The following is a 12,699-nucleotide window of genomic DNA, read 5'->3' on the forward strand; positions in this document are numbered from 1 at the left end:
GGAGAAAGTTTGGAAAGAGGGAGACCGATCAGGAGAGAGTTGCAGTAGTCCAGACGGGAATGAATAAGAGCGACAGTAACAGTCTCAAATAAGCAGTTTCAAAGGTGAGAAAAGGTCGGATTCTGGAGATGTTTTTAAGATGCAGGTGACAAGAGCGAGTGAGTGATCGGATATAGGGAGTAAAGGAAAGTTCGGTGTCGAATATGACCCCAAGACAGCAGGCATGCTGCTTGGGAGTTATGGTTGAACCCTCCAGGGTAATTTCAATGTTAGGTAGAGTGAGATTAGTAGAGGGGAGAAACACAAGAAGTTCAGTTAACCCCTTTCTGACCTCGGACGGGATAGTACGTCCGAGGTCAGAAGCCCGGCGGTGAGCCCGCATCAAAGCCAGGACATGTCAGCTGTTTTGAACAGCTGACATGTGCCCGTAATAGGCGCAGGCAGAATCGCGATCTGCCCGCACCTATTAACTAGTTAAATGCCGCTGTGAAACGCAGACAGCGGCATTTAACTACCGCATCCGGCCGGGCGGCCGGAAATGACGGCATCGCCGACCCCCGTCACATGATCGGAGGTCGGCGATGCTTCAGTATTGTAACCATAGAGATCCTTGAGACCTCTATGGTTACTGATCACCGGCAGCTGTGAGCGCCACCCTGTGGTCGGCGCTCACAGCACACCTGATTTTCTGCTACATAGCAGCGAACAGCAGATTGCTGCTATGTAGCAGAGCCGATCGTGCTGTGCCTGCTTCTAGCCTCCCATGGAGGCTATTGAAGCATGGCAAAAGTAAAAAAAAAAAAAGTTAAAAAAAATGTGAAAAAAATAAAAAAAATATAAAAGTTTAAATCACCCCCCTTTCACCCCAGTCTAAATAAATCAATAAAAAAAAAATCAAACCTACACATATTTGGTATCGCCGCGTTCAGAGTCGCCCGATATATCAATAAAAAAAAGCATTAACCTGATCGCTAAACAGTGTAGCGAGAAAATAATTAGAAACGCCAGAATTAAGTTTTTTTGGTCGCCGCGACATTGCATTAAAATGCAATAACCGGCGATCAAAAGAACGTATCTGCACCAAAATGCTATCCTTAAAAACACCAGCTCGGCACGCAAAAAATAAGCCCTCAACCGACCCCAGATCATGAAAAATGGCGCAATTTTTTTTTTTAGCAAAGTTTGGAATTTTTTGTTTCACCACTTAGGTAAAAAATAACCTAGTCATGTTAGGTGTCTATGAACTCGTAATGACCTGGAAAATCATAATGTCAGGTCAGTTTTAGCATTTAGTGAACCTAGCAAAAAAGCCAAGCAAAAAACAAGTGTGGGACTGCACTTTTTTTGCAATTTCACTGCACTTGGAATTTTTTTCCCGTTTTCTAGTACATGACATGCTAAAACCAATGATGTCGTTCAAAAGTACAACTCGTCCTGCAAAAAATAGGCCCTCACATGGCCAAATTGACAGAAAAATAAAAAAGTTATGGCTCTGGGAAGGAGGGGAGTAAAAAACGACCATGGAAAAACAAAAATCCCAAGGTCATGAAGGGGTTAATAATATGTATAATATATAATTATATAATATATAATATTATAATATAATAAAAAATAACCTTGACAGATGTTATAATACTATGTTCTAATAGGAAATCACTGTATCTATAGTCATTGTGACAGTAAGAATTTTCAAGAATTAAAGAATGAAAACTCTAATGAAGGTAATCATCTGATTAGCAACATACAAACTGCCCGAGGACAGTAGAGGATTCCAATGACAGCAAGATCTGTACTTGCATTGAATTAGTTTAAATTGGAATGCTTACACTTTTCCAAAAATTAATAGGTGACAATCGTAAAATGAGGCAATTAATATTATTTAGCTTTAGATTACAGGAGAAATCAATGCAAATTAATAGGCAATTAATTAGCGTCTTGACTATCACATCTATAGACCAGTTCTTTTTGCATTCCTTAATAGCATAACAAAATACATATCAAAAGCGATATACGGTATTATTAGCTTTTTTTATATCCAGAATTGACTAAACTTAAATGTCCCTGACATTAAAGAAGTTGTCCACTACAATAATTTTTTTTTTCATAAATCTTGCTATTATGTGCCACTGAAAACATTCACTGTGTTTATTTTAGCAATATTACCTTTTATCATGCTGTAGCAGCACATCTTCAGTGCTGGATAAAGCTCTCATGGGGTTAATAACAACTTCCTTTCTCCTGAGTTATTGTGCTCTAATACTACAAGTTCCATGATGCATTGCACTGGCCACTAAGATCGAACCTAGCACACCCACTCCAAAACACACCCAAACCCCTCCCTCTTCTCCCTCCTCTATTTTCAAAAAAATTTGTGATGTGATTTCTCTTTAACCTACTCTTTTACATTTGTCCAACCCACACTCTATTACACACAGATAGATAGATAATAGATAGATCTGTATCTATATATCTATGTCTATTTACATAGATATGTCCATATCCATGTTTCTAAACCCCTTCACCCCTGGAGCTTTTTTCGTTTATCGCCCCCTTCTTTTCAGAGCCATAATTTTTCCGTCAATATGGCCATGTGAGGGCTTATCTTTTGCGGGACAAGTTCTACTTTTGAATGACACCATTGGTTTTACCATGTCGTGTACTAGAAAATGTGAAAAAAAATCAAAGTGCGATGAAATTGCAAAAAAAGTGCAAATCCCACACTTGTTTTTTGCTTGGCTTTTTTGCTAGGTTCACTAAATGCTAAGGCTGTGTGCACACGTTGCGGATTTGATTTCAGATCCGCAGGGTTTTTTGCTGCACAGAATTGCATCAAATCTGCAGTGTAGTGCACAACAGCCAATGTAAGTCTATGGGAGCCGCAGACTTGTTGTGCACATGCTGCGGAAAAAGCCGCACCGAACCGCAGCTTTTTTTTCCGCAGCATGTCACTTCTTTTGTGCGTTTCTGCACCCTTAGACTTTCATTGAGTCGGGCACATCCGCAGCAAAACCGCAGATGTAAAAAAGAACTGCAGTTTTGCTGCGAATGTGGGTCCGAGAAACGCTGCAGTTCGGGAGGAGGGAAGTGTGTGGGCGGTGACTGTGTGCATGTATGTGTGTGCGGGTGGGGTCTGCAGGCTGTTCAGATGTGTGCGGGTGTGTGTGGGACTGTTCAGGTGTGTGCGGGGTCTTCAGGCTGTTCGGATGCGTGCAGGTGTGTGCGACACTGTTTGGATATGTGCGGCGCTGAGCGGGACTGTTCAGGTGTGTGCGGGACTGCTCGGGTGTGTACGGGGCTGTGCGGGTGTGTGCCTGGCTGTTCGGGTGTGTGCGGGACTGTTCGGATGTGTTCGGGTGTGTGCGGGGCTGTTTGGCTGTGTGCGGGGCTGTGCTGGGGGGTCTTTTGGGGTATGTGTGCAGGCATCATCCAATGGGACTACAAGTATGCAGCATCCAATCTGCAGCTAATTCGGATGTAATCCGGACAGTGGACACGCACCCTACACAAGCCATACATCTGTCAATAGATATATCTATCCAGATATATCTATAGATAGATATATATGAATAGATAGATGTATGCATCCATAGATCTATCTATATGTAGATCTGTCTATCCATTTCATCTATCTGTCTATCTGTGTGTAATTGAGTGTGGGTTGGACAAATGTAAAAGAGGAGGTTGGACAATAATGACATCACAAATCTTTTCTTTTGTTCAATAATACATCTTTATTTAGCTTTCAAAAATGCATACAAAAACGCACAAAAACTGCGCAAAAACCGCACACAAAAAAATAAAAAATGCATCAAAACCGCGCAAAAAATAGACCAAAAACTGCATCAAAGCAGCAGCAAAAACTGCATCAAAACTGCACCAAAAACTGCATCAAAACCGCACCAAAAACTGCATTAAAACTGCACCAAAAACTGAATCAAAACGTTACCAAAAACTGCATTAAAAAAGCATCAAAAACCTGAATCAAACCACGCAAAAACCGCACCAAATACTGCAGCAAAAACTGAATCAAAACTGCGCAAAAAACGCACCAAAAACCGCACCAAAAACTGCATCAAAACCGCACACAAAACCCGCATCAAAACCGCGCAAAAACCGTGAAAAAATGCATCAAAAATGCAGCTGCGTTTTCTGCAAGGAGATGCAGATTTTGTGCAGAAAATTCTGCACCCAAATCTGCAATGTGTGCACACAGCATAAAACTGACCTGCCATTATGATTCTCCTGGTGATTACGAGTTCATAGACACACAAACATGTCTAGGTTAGTTTTTTTATCTACGTAGTGAAAAAAAATTCCAAACTTTGCTAAAAAAAAAAATAAAATAATTGTGCCATATTCCGATACCCATAGCGTCTATATTTTCTGAGATATCGGGTTGGGTGAGGGCTAATTTTTTGCGTGCCGAGCTGACGTTTTTAATGATACCACTTATGTGCAGATACGTTCTTTTGATCGCCCGTTATTGCATTTTAATGCAATGTCGCGGTGACCAAAAAAACATAATTTTGGCTTGTGATTTTTTTTTTCTTGCTACGCCATTTAGCGATCATGCAAATTTTTTTGTTGTATTGAAAACAGCTGACATGTTGCGGCTTTGAAGTGGGCTCACCACCGAAGCCCACCTCAAAGCGGGGGATACTGCCAGCTGATGTAGTATTCCGTCAGCTGGCAGAAAGGGGTTAATGAACAATATGTTTCAGTAAAAAAAAAAACGAAAAAAATGAATTTTCTGTGCCAGAGGGGGAAAGCCGACGGCCGGGGGCCAATATTTGTATTCTGGGAAAAGGGGTAATACCCATGGCCCCTCCCAGGCTATGAATATCAGCCCGCAGTTGTCTGCGTAGCCTTTACTGGCTATTAAAATAGGGGGACCCCCCAAATAAATGACGTGGGGTCCCCTATATTTTATAGCCAGAAAGGCTACGCAGACAGCTGTGGGCTGATATTCATAGCCTAGAGAGGGGCCATGGATATTGGCCCCCCTGGCTACAAATACTAGTCCGCAGCCGCCCCAGAAATGGTGCATCTGTAAGATGCGCCAATTCCGGCACTTAGCCCCTCTCTTCCCACTCCCGAGTAGCGGTGGAATATGGGGTAATAAGGGGTTAATGTCACCTTGCTATTGTAAGGTGACATTAAGCCGGGTTAATAATGGAGAGGCGACAATCCATTATTAATCCTATAGTAGTGAAAGAGTTAAAAAAAATAAAAGACACAGCCAGAAAAAGTATTTTAATATTCTTAATTTAACCATACTTACCATACTTCAGCGCCTGCAAAAAACGTAAAATAATAAACCGTATACTACCTGTCCGCCGTAGTCCAATTAATAATGAGTGTCACACGACGATCTCCCCTATAGAACAGTGACATTGGATGATGTCACTGCTCTATAGGACCTTCAGTGACACACTGACAGGAGACAATGGCTCCTGCAGTGCATCACTGAGAGGGTACTATAATTCAAAGTCTCACTTTATGGCAAAAGCTGCATGGGAACTTTCTCACACAATAATGCCAAAAGTGAGACTAGGGACTATTTTCTCACAGGGGCGTAGGAATACATTGTAAGGAATACATTGAGGTAGGATACCTGCCATCATTGTATTCCTGGAGCCCCTGGAGAGCGGTCACATCAGCAGATGCTGCTGCTCTCCAGGGAGATCGTCGTGGGACACTCGTTTTAATTGGATATCTGCGGATCAGGGAGTATAGTGTTTGTTTATTATTTTAATCTTTTTTACAGATGACACTGGCTTCGGGGATCAAAGTGACAAGTGATCGAGTATGTACTCTATGTTTAATGTACTGTATGTCTATATGTATGTTGTATGTATGTACTGTACGTGGCATGTTGCATGTCATATGTTGCATGCTGCATGTCGCATGTCACATGTTGTCGCATGTCGTTGCATGGTGCATGTCGCATGTCATTGCATGATGTTTCATGCTGCATGCCGCATGGCATTGCATGTTGTCACATGTTGCATGTCATATGTTGCATGTCGCATGATGTAGCATGTTACATGCTGCATGTCGCATGTTGTCACATGTTGCATGTCGCATGTTGTAACATGTCGCATGTCACATGTTGCATGTCGTTGCATGATGTCGTACATTGTGGCATGTCGCATGTTGTATGTCGTCGCATGGTGCATGTTGCATGTTGTCGCATGGTGCATGTCGCATGGTGCATGTCGTCGCGTGTCGTCACATGTCGCATGCTGCATGTCGCATGATGTCACATGTTAAATGTCACATGTTGAATGTCTGTATGTACTGTATATGTGTGTATGTGTTTTTTTTTTTACATTCAACATATTAGCCGGATGATGGGACTACTACTGTCCCATCATTGGCTAATGTGTCACTCACTGTCACTGTAGCAGGCACAGCCCAATGGGACTTGTAGTCCCACCGGACGATGCCTGCACAGAGACACACACACACACACACACACACACCAATGACCACCCCCTCCCCCGCAGCAGACCCCAGCACGGCCAGCGGACCCACCGCACACACCCGCAGACCCCAGCACCGCCTGCACATCCCGGCGCTGGCACGCAGACCCCCGGCACCAGCACGCAGACCCCCAACACCTGCATATACCACCACGCAGACCCCCGGCGCTGGCACGCAGACCCCTGGCACCGGCATGCAGACCCCCGGCGCCCGCATATCCCTGCCTAGTCCCGACTGCCCCAGCACAGTCCTGCCCGCCCCCAGCGCCGCCCACAGCCCAGTCACTCTTGATGAGTGACCGCAGTGTGTGGAGGCTGGGTCACGCCTGCTGCTGACATCACATCAATTTCCAGAGTTGGGAAATTGACATGACGTCGGCGGAAATTAGTGGCAGCTGCAGCCTGGGGGTCACGTGACCCAGACTCAGCCGCCAGCATAGCGCCGCTCACAGGTGAAAACGGCAACGGAAGATATTTACACAATTTATTAGGGGCCTGGGGGGATTCATTGCGGGGTTAACTCAAAGTAGTGGACAACCCCTTTAAGTTGATCCATGGACATAACTGTTGGAATTCACAGCTTTTAATTTTATCCTGTGGGTGAACATGACAGCAAAAGTTGGATTACCCAGCAGTGCCATCACAGTTAAAAGAGTCATTCCATAGCTCTCATTGTATCAATGCATTGTCAATGGAATACACAGTTGTGCCAGATAATAATAATCTAATATATAAAGCTGATTGTGTGTGTATGTATGTATGTATGTATGTATGTATGTATTTCCGGGATTGGCATCTGCACCGTCGCAGCTACAGCCACAAAATTTTGCACAGTCACACGTCTGGACCCCGAGAGCGTCATAGGCTATGTTGTGAGGCGAAATTTTAACCCCGCACGTTCCAATTCACTAAACAATTTTGCCCATATCTACATAATGGGGAAAAAGTGAAAGGAAAAGTGTTGGAGGCGTCGCAGCTACAGCAACAAAATTTTGCACAGTCACACGTCTGGACCCTGAGAGAGTCATAGGCTATGTTGTGAGGTGAAATTTTAACCCCGCGCTTTCCTATTCACCAAACAATTTTGCCCCTATCTACGTAATGGGGAAAAAGTGAAAGGAAAAGTGTTGGAGGCAAATTGACAGCTGCCAGATGTGAACAAGGGAGACTTAGGCTACTTTCACACTAGCGTCGGAATCTCCCCATCGCAATGCGTCGGGCAGAGATTCCGACGCTAGCATTTGATGCACTGCACAACGGGTGCAGCGGATGCATTTCTCCAGCGCATCCGCTGCCCCATTGTGAGGTGCGGGGAGGTGGGGGCGGAGTTCCGGCCGCGCATGCGCGGTCGGAAAAAGTGGTCCGTCAGGAGCAAAAAACATTACATGTAACGTTTTTTGCTCCCGGCGGTCCACCACAACACGGCGCAACCGTCGCACGACGGTTGCGACGTGTGGCAAAGCGTCGCAATGCGTCACTAATGTTAATCTATGGGGCAAAAACGCATCCTGCAAAAAACTTTGCAGGATGCGTTTTTTGCCATAAACGACGCATTGCGACGTCTGGCAAAATACGCCAGTGTGAAAGTACCCTTAAAGAGTGAGAGCAATGGCGCCAAAGAGTATATACCGTACAGTTGCTAAGGTGGGGCCCCGACATGGGATACTCACCACACACGGGGATATGAACACACACACAAAAGGTGCCACAAACTACCACGTGCTTGAACACATATACCACTCTCAGCACACATTTCACCACACATACACCAACCTCGCCACATAAAAATCGAAACACAAAAGTCGCCGCTCAAAACTCGCCACGCCCAAAACTCGCCACATGCAAAACTTGCACACGCGGAAAAATTGCCACATGCACAAAAGTTGCAACACATGCAAAATTTGCCTCACACAAAACTTGCACATGCTCAAAACGCACCACACATAAAACTCGCCACGTGCAAAACTCGCTATCCGCAAAACTTGCTGCACACAACTTGCTACACTAACCTGTCACATGCAACTTGACACACAAAAAGTTGCTACACGCATGTCACCACACAAAACTCATCTCACAAAAGTCGCTACATGCATGTCGCCACATGCAACTCAACACACACAACTTGACACATGAAACTCGCCCTAAAACACACACAAGTCTGGTATTATCCTTCAAAAATAAAAATCTGATTAATAAGCAGACAAACTACAAGAGCAACAAATGTACCATATAGGAAATACGGCAGCTGTCAGTCACATGACCTGTCTATTATGTGTATGTGTGAGCTAATATATACTGCCAGGGGGAGGGCTTCCTGTTGGCTGGGGATTTATCAGACTGCCAATTTAGCTTACAAATACTGAGGTAAAAATACTGACCAAATAATGTGTGAATGCGGTCTAATACAGGAGGAGATGACATACAGGTATATACTATATACAGGAGGAGATGACACACAGGTATATACTACATACAGGAGGAGATGACACACACATATATACTATATACAGGAGACATGACGCACAGGTATATACCATACTAGATGTTGAGCCGATTCAAACACATTGGGTATTCTAGAATATGTACAGTATGTATGTATGTATGTATGTGTATGTATGTTGCGCTGTCAGTGGTGTTTAAATCCCACACTAATATCGTTGATTGGCTGATATCCGAGACAGACAGACAATTAGACCCTTAGACAACACAATGGCGGCACTCAACAGCAGTGGAGGACAATGATGATTCCAGAATTCGCGGCAGACTGTGCCCGTCGCTGATTGGTCGAGGCAACCTTTATGACATCGTCGCCATGCTGTGCCCGTCGCTGATTGGTCGAGGCCTGGCGGGACGCGGGATTTCCAGGACAGACAGACAGACAGAAAAACCCTTAGACAATTATATATATATATATATATATATATAGATACAGGAGGAGATGACATACAGGTATATACTATATACAGGAGGACATGACACACAGGTATATACTATATACAGGAGGAGATGACAACCTGGTATATACTATATACAGGGAGATGACATACAGGTATATACTATATACAGTGGAGATGACACACAGGTATATACTATATACAGGAGGAGATGACATACAGGTTTATACTATATACTGGAGGAGATGACACACAGGTATATACTATATACAGGAGCAGATGACTTAAAGGTACATACTATATACAGGAGGAGATGGCATACAGGTATATACTATATAAAAGAGGAGATGACATAGGTATATAGAGGAGATGACATACAGCAGGTATATACTTTATACAGGGGAGATGACATACAGGTATATACTATATACAGGAGATGACATACAGGTAAATACTATATATAGGACGAGATGACATACAGGTATATAGTATATACATAAGAGATGACATACAGGTATATAATAGAGGAGATGACACATGGCTATATACAATATACAGGAGGAGATGACATACAGCAGGTATATACTATTTACAGGGGAGATGACATACAGGTATATACTATATACAAGAGAAGACATACAGGTGTATACTATATATAAGGGAGATGACAAACATGTATATACTGAGGTGAAAATGAAAAGGTGTGAGTGCAAAATGAGAGGAGTGAGGGAAAATAGTGGAGTGATCGGAAAATGACAAGTGTTAGAGGGGAATGAGAGGAGTGAGGGTGAAAATGAGAGGTGTAAGGGAGAAAATGAGAGGCGTGATGGGAAAATAAGAAACGTGAGGTGCTATAACTAACCACAGATATTTACTATGCCCAGACAACGCCGGGCTCTTCAGCTAGTAATCTTTATATAACACAAACATTCTTCAGCACTTTACAGTAACAGAGTAACAGAGGCTTTGCAGCTCTTGTTATCATATGGTAGTTCTGTATGCAGGATTTCCACATAGAAACTGCAACTTTCATTTTAAAACTGTTTTTAGAAACCAATCACTTACATTTTACAATTAGTTACATAGTTTATAGTTGCCTAACGTCATGAGAAAAACTAATAATTCTATGATTTTCTGTGTCAGGTCATAATAAAAAACAATCTGGTGCTTTGTAAGGGTACCGTCACACAGTGGCATTTTGATCGCTACGACGGCACGATCCGTGACGCACCAGCATCATAACAATATCGCTCCAGCGTCGTAGACCGCTGTCACACTTTGCAATGTACGACGCTGGAGCGATAATTTCATGACGTATGTGCGATGTAGAAGCCGTTGGTTACTATGCGCACATCGTATACAATATCGTGCACACCTTTGTTACACCATGCGATCATGCCGCCACAGCGGGACATTAGACGACGAAAGAAAGTTTCAAACGATCTGCTACGACGTACGATACTCAGCGGGGTCCCTGATCGCAGGAGCGTGTCAGACACTGCGAGATCGTAACTATATCGCTGGAACGTCACGAATCGTGCCGTCGTAGCGATCAAAATGCCACTGTGTGACGGTACCCTAAGCCTTAAGAATTATTTACACCATTTTTTAGTCTATATGAATTAAAAGATTAAATAGCAGCCACAAGCTGCTAATAAAATGCCCTTGATTAATTATTCATCAGTAAATGTGATCACATCTATATAGGCAGAAGTGTGGGCAGTTTGCTGGCCTGAAACATGTTTGCATGTGTTAACACAATGGCAAGAAAGAAAGTCATCACCAATCATCTTAGAGAGGTAATTGTTGTAGCCTATCAATCTTGTTATAACTAAGACAATTTCTAAACAATTTGGAGTCCATCATTCTACTGTCAAAAAGAATATTCACAAGTGGAAATCATTCAACATGTTTGACAATCTTCCCAGGAGTACATGTGCCTACAAATTCACTCTAAAGGTACCTTCACACTGAACGATATCACTAGCGATCCGTGACGTTGCAGCGTCCTGGATAGCGATATCGTTGAGTTTGACAGGCAGCAGCGATCAGGATCCTGCTGTGCCATCGTTGGTCGGAGCAGAAAGTCCAGCACTTTATTTCGTCGCTGGATCTCCCGCAGACATCGCTGAATCGGCGTGTGTGACGCCGATTCTGCGATGTCTTCACTGGTAACCAGGGTAAACATCGGGTTACTAAGCACAGGGCCGCGGTTAGTAACCCGATGTTTACTCTGGTTACCAGCGTAAACGGAAAAAAAAACAAACACTACATACTTACATTCCGGTGTCTGTCCTTCGGCGCTCTAAGTATGTAATGTTTTTTTTTTTTTACGTTTACGCTGGTAACCAGGGTAAACATCGGGTTACTAAGCGCGGCCCTGCTCTTAGTAACCCGATGTTTACCCTGGTTACCAGGGGACCGGCATCGTTGGTCGCTGGAGAGCTGTCTGTGTGAAAGCTCTCCAGCGACCAAACAGCGACGCTGCAGCGATCGGGATCGTTGTCTGGATCGCTGCAGCGTCGCTAAATGTGACAGTACCTTAAGGACTAGGGTTGAGCGACATTGACTTTTTTAGAGTCGAGTCGGGTTTCGTGAAACCCGACTATCTCAAAAGTTGAGTCGAGTGGAATCGGCCGATTATTGCGAAAAGTCGGGGATCGACCGAAACACGAAACCCAATGCAAGTCAATGGGGGAGCATAGTCGGCAGTGAGTGGAGGCCAGGAAAACACCTACAGTGCCCATTTTAATGGCAAAAACATACATTCTTGTTACTGAAGCTTGTCAATCTAAATTTACCTTATAATAATAGTAAGGCATTGGAAATTGGGGGTCATGTGGCTAAAGTTGTGGTAGGGCTGGTTCAAGTATTTAGTGGGCCCAGGAAATCTGGACCACGTCACGGCAGTGGAGCAGGGAGAGGTAAGTATTTCAACTTTGCAAGTGCTGTGATCCTGAGTAAGCAGGGGGGGCCACTCGGCACTGGCACAGGGCCCCTCAAAATACAGCGGTGTGTTTGCATGGCGGGGGTGCCTCCCACCGGCAGCAACACTTTTGCGTACTATGAGGGGCCCTGTGCCAGTGACGTCGCCAACGAGTATTCCTCCCCCCACCTGATGAAGGAACCTGCACCTTCATCTGCACCTTCCTCTTTGTCCCCGTGTAAGGTGGTATGGTATGCGGGGAGGGGAACCTGACTTTCAGCAGGGTCACAATCTTGCAGTGTAGCGTGCACGGGGAATGTTGCGTTATGGGTCAATGTACCAGCAGACTCATCTATCACTGGCTGGTCAATGGGCAGGATGAGGGAGAAACAGA

This window comes from Ranitomeya imitator, chromosome 3 (genome assembly GCF_032444005.1).
Source record: "Ranitomeya imitator isolate aRanImi1 chromosome 3, aRanImi1.pri, whole genome shotgun sequence".
NCBI classification, from domain to species: domain Eukaryota; kingdom Metazoa; phylum Chordata; class Amphibia; order Anura; family Dendrobatidae; genus Ranitomeya; species Ranitomeya imitator.